Raw genomic sequence first — 5,315 nt, 5'->3', positions numbered from 1 at the left:
GACAGGCTGTCTGGCTCACAGCACACTTCATCTTAACCACAGGCACGGGTTCGTCTGAAACCTGGGGGCTCAGCCCTGTCCCTGTGGCACGGTGTGATATCTTCCTGGTGAGCGCTCCCCGGAACCAGTCGCCAGGGCCTGGGACCCCGCAGGTCCCTGCCACAGGCTTCACCCTTCCCCCGCCCGGCAGCCAGTGAGCCGCCACTCACCTGCTCACCGGCTCACCACGGGGCCAGAGGACATGGCAGCAGTGGGACTTGCATGTCTCAGTTAGTGGAGTGACTGTGGCTCCTTCTAGAAACTCCTGGGAAATTCTTCCCACACAGGCTGGCTGTAGTCAACACGGAGAGCTCAGTGTGGGGAGTAAACCACACACTTGCGGGACACACTTGAGAGGGACAGCATGTGTCCTGAGACTAGCGTGTGGATGCCATTGGGCCATTGCATGGGCCGTGGGCCTCGTGGAAGGAGCGGGGTGGCCTGTATGACTTTCAGTGGGACAGGTGACAGGGGCTCCACAGGCTTGGGTGTTCCATGACCTATGCCCTGGTGATGCTGTGACCTGCTGGAGACCTGGCCTGTGTGGGGTGTCTGACATCAAGGCCAGGAGCCCTCTGCTTTCCTTTGCGTGCCCACCGTGTGCCTGGGCCTTGGGTACTAGCACCATGGCTGGGTCTTCAGACGTGGCCCTGCCGTGTGGCACGGCGGCCCAGACGTGCAGAGGTCCAGGGGCACCAACACTAGTCATCCTGGGACCCAGGCTTCGCTGAGCACCAGGGAACGCTTCCCCAAGGTCGGGTGGCATCAGCCCCTTACCCCTACCCATGCTTCTGAAATTGCAAATCCCCCCCAGGGCACCATTCTCCCTAAGGATGAGCCGGTGATCCCAGCCAGTCCACGTCTGAGGAGCCACCAGGACGCTGTGCAGGAGCTGGCCGCTCTGAGTGGCCTCCAGCAGTTCAGTGGGTGAAGTTTGCTCCATGTCCTGGCTTGGAAGTGTGGATGGATACAGTCTGCAGGCAGGACTCTTGAGGACAGGGAGCTCCACCAGGCCCACGTGGCCATCCCCTGGGTGGTGGGGTGGTCTGTGGCATGCAGCCAGCAGCATCAGACACTCTGGAGGGGCTGAGGGACACATGGAAGGGCCAGACACCATGAGTGCAGTGTCCACCCACGCCAGGCACCTGTGCAGGGCAGTGGGGCTGTTGTGGGCCACTTGGCCGCTGGGGGGCAGTGTGTGTGCCCACTTCTTGTGTGCTCGACTGCGGGCATCCTTGTGCTGTGTGGCGAGGACTCTGGGATCGACCAGGCGAGGCTGCAACTGGCACCCCAGCCTCGGGGCTGGGCAGAGGACCCACCTATGTTGGCCGTGGCGGGGCCATGGTGGGGCCGTGGTGGGGCCTGGCGGGGCTGTGGCGGGGCCGTGGCAGGGTCATGGTGGGGCAGTGGTGGGGCCTGGCGGGGCTGTAGCGGGTCGTGGCGGGGCAGTGGCGGGGCCTGGCGGGCTGTGGCGGGGCCAGAGGCTGCCCACCGGGGCCTCCCCCCGTGCCAAGACAGTGGTCATGACTGAGATGCTGGTCTCTGGAGAAGCTCCCAGGAAGCTGTTGGAGACAGTGTGTGCAGCCCTCCACCCTGGGGACACTCGGGCGTGTGAAGCCTGTGTCCTCACACGACGGCGGCTTTCGGGAGCCTGGAGCCCCCACGTCCACGGGCATGCTCGGGGCAGCTTCAGAGAAGCGCTGGCACAGTCGGGACAGGTGCGTAAAAGCGCCCAAGCATCTGAGCTCTGGGAACACCGTCCTGGAGTCTCTTGCACACAGAGCGAAGGACCCGCCACTGCAGAGGTCTCTGTGGCTGCTGCCCACACAGCCACCTTGCTGCTCGTGAACCCACGGCTTCCGGAAGCAGAGCAGGCCTGACGTCGCCGGTCCCGTCATGGGCATGGTGAGCCGCTGTGCGCTCATGGGTGGGCCTCCAAGTAGCCCCGTCGCCTGTCGCTCCTTCATTCTTCCGGGGCCCCGTGGCTGGAAGAGCTCCGGGGGGGGGGGGGCTGGTTAGAACCTGACTCTTCACAAACCAGCACCTGCCAGACCTCATTGACTTTCACGGGGGCATAAGCCCAATGCCAGAGCCCGTGTAAACTCCGGGTGTCGGGGTCGGTGGGGTCCTGCTGCCCTGCTGTTGGATGCAGCCGTGCTGGGGAGGCCGTGGGGCTGGCTGGCCCAGCGTCCCTGAGCCGGTGTCAGTGGGGACAGGGTCTCGTGGGGAGAGCGGGGCCCAGAGAGGGGTCTGCCGCTAGGACACACGGTTTCTTCCCTTGTGCTGTGGGGCCGCCGAGCAGCTGGGGCTTCCCACGCACGTGTCCGGCCGGGTCTGGCTGCCCTGCTCTTCTCAGGGAAGACCCCTGCGGCTCTTCCTGCCCCTCCACTCCCTCTCCTATTCTTTTCTTCCTAGTGTTTGTGAGAGGTTGGCCGGCTGACCCTGACTGTCTTGGGGTGCTGTGTCCTCTGGGTCTGAGGGGCCAGCCACCATTGTAGCATCCCCGGGTCCCCAGATGAAGTTTGGGACAGATTCTTCCCTGTCCCTACCAGGAGGGTTTGGGTGATTCTCCCTGAAGGAAGCTGGACCCTTGTATGCACACCAGGCCTCCCTACGTTTGGCAGTACATCTTTCTGGAGTTGATCAATAGCTAAATAGTGTAAGCACATGCTGGGAATGCCATGGAATTAAGTATTTGAGGATAACCACACAGAAAGCAGCCTCAGGCTACCTGTGTCGCATGCACCGCATGGCCTACAACCACAGACATTTATTCCATCAAGACTCTAGAGGCCAGAAGCCGAAATCAAGGTGTCTACAGGCCTGTGCTCTCCCTGATGGCTCTGGAGGAGGCTGTTTCCTTGTCTCTTTCAGCCCCTGGGCTTGTGGCCGCACCTGCCCGATCGCGGCCTGGGTCTACAGGAGGCCTCTTCCCATGTCTGTGCATCCGTCCCCTCCTCTTACAAGGACACCAGCCACTGGTTGGGGTCTGCCCGAAGCCAGCACCACCCATCCTAACCAATCACACATGCAAAGACCCCACTTCCAAATAAGGCCTCGTTCAAGCTTCCGGGGAGGCGTGGGATGTGGGAGGCACGATTCAGCCCGGTCCGCCCCCCGGGACTTGCAGAGGCCGAAAGCCCTGTGCTCTACATCTTGTGGCCTCAAGGGACGAAAGCAGCAAAGCTCTCCGTGGAGAATGGGGCGGCCTGTCCACCAACATGTCAGCGGAGGGCCTCGCTCTGAGGCCGCCCCAAGCATGTCCCCACCAAGCGACAGCTGGAGTAGCTTGAGTCCAGCGTCTGCTGATCCCAGAACGTACCTGCACGTCCACACGCTCTTCTAGGGGAAGCTGGGTGCTGCTAAGCTGTGCACGCAAACAAGCGCCAGAGTCAGGATGAGCTCTCCGCTGCGGGGAGCACAACGGCCGTGCTCCCCAAATCCCCATTTGGCTCCCCGTCGTGGTTGGCCTCCATCTGGTCAGCTTTAGTGTTCTTCCATGGCCAGCCCGGGAGGGAGGATGGCTGGCAGTGGCCCCTCCCGGGGAGCCTGTTGGGGGCAGGATCGTGACATAGTGGCCTTGCTCCTGGAACAGCTGTGATGAGCTCAGGACCGGTTTCAGGGTACTGAGTTATCCAGCTTGATGGGAGAAGCCTCAGGAGTCCCCCGCAGACCGGGCCGCCCCTGCGCTGGGCAGATTCTGAAGGGCACTGCTTGGCAGCCGTGCACCAAGGTCCCCACATGCTCAGGAGGCCTTCTGCCCAGACCACCTGCAAGATGCACGCTCGTCCACTTCTCCACATTAGCGTCAGGCCCTCTGTCCCCTGCCTGCCCCACCCACACCCCCTTCCTCCGGAACCCCTCAACTCCGGCTCTTGATGCTGGGGCCAGATCGTCAATTTCCACCCCCTTCCGCTGTGACCCACTCCCCACTCCCTCCCCTCCCCTCCCACCAGACCTCCTCCACCCTCCTCCCCTGCCTTGGAGCTGAGGGGGCCTTTGGGACACAGGGCTGATGCCAGCACCTCCTTGGTGAAGGTCTGGGAGGCTACCCACCTCACCTGCGTCTCACCTCTGAACCTGCTCAGTGGCACCCACTCTGTGTCTGCCTCTGTCCTGATCCTGCCCCAGGGCCTTTGCATGTGCTGTCCTCTGCCTGGAAGCCTGTCCCCACAGCTCAGCTCACTGTCTCCCCTCCTTCAGGTGTCTACTCACATGTCACCTCTCTGGAGGCCTTTAAGATCCCTACCTAGACCTTTGGGTCCTCCCACTCCTTTCCCTCCCAGGTGCTGGGCTGGTGCTCCCCAGAGAGACCGTGCACCTTTGCAGACTCCGTTCTGCCTAATTTGTGCAACTTGACCCAGGTGCACTTGCGCAGTGCCCGGCATGTGGGGTTGCTCTGAGCCCGCCTTGTCAAATTTCCCTCGAGGTGGGAGCCATCTTTTCTTGCTCTGGATGCTGCGCCGTGTGTGACCATGACATGTTCGAGCAAAGCAGCGGCTTTTGTCAGGACCCTCGCCGGGGGTGTGTCTCTGCAGAGAAGCCTGGGGGAGATGGGATGCAGGGCCTCACAGGGACCCCACCCAGGTCCCAGCAGCCTCGGGGGCCCCACTGACTCCTCTCAGACTGAGTCCCTTCGATCCCCCTTGCTGTGCTAGCTGCAGTTTGCTCAGGGCAAGAGGCAGCCCGCGGCAGCCGGAACAGGAAGGATCTGTTTTCCTTTCGTTCTGCAATGTCTTCCAAGGAAGACTAGTTTTGAGCTCCAAAATCAGAGAAGGGAGAAAGCACGGCGTGTTTTAACACAGAACTGAACCTGGAGATGATGTTCGCACAGCTGTCCGGCGTCTCCGAGGATGTGAATTCAGAGCGCGGCCAGGACCTAGCGACCTTCCCTGCCCTCCGTGCTCGGGATGGTGAGGCTGCCAGCCTTTGTGTCCCTGCACCCCTGCCGCCGTGGCAGGACCTCCCCAGGCCTCGGCCTTCCTGTAACCATGGGTCTCAGGTCCCACGTCTCTGTCCTTCTGGGACTTGGCCTCTTAAAGGAGCTCAGGGACAGGGGAGGCCCGGTGCAGCTCTGTTTACCTTCTCTCTACCTCAGCCCGACTCTCCGGAAGGACCCCCTGAAACAGCACACAGTCCTTCCTTCCCTGTCCTCCAGGCCCGGCAGCCTGGCCCTCCTCCTGGCACCTCCCCACCGCCCAGCACCCCGCAGAAGCTCCTCTCCTCACACTCTGGTCTGCAGCCCGCTGCCTGCAGCCTCCCTTGAAGGTGCCCCC

The sequence above is a fragment of the Ailuropoda melanoleuca genome, chromosome 3 (genome assembly GCF_002007445.2).
Source record: "Ailuropoda melanoleuca isolate Jingjing chromosome 3, ASM200744v2, whole genome shotgun sequence".
Classification (NCBI taxonomy): Eukaryota; Metazoa; Chordata; class Mammalia; order Carnivora; family Ursidae; genus Ailuropoda; species Ailuropoda melanoleuca.
The sequence above is the reverse complement of the archived record's forward strand: the minus strand, read 5'-3'. Positions refer to the sequence as shown.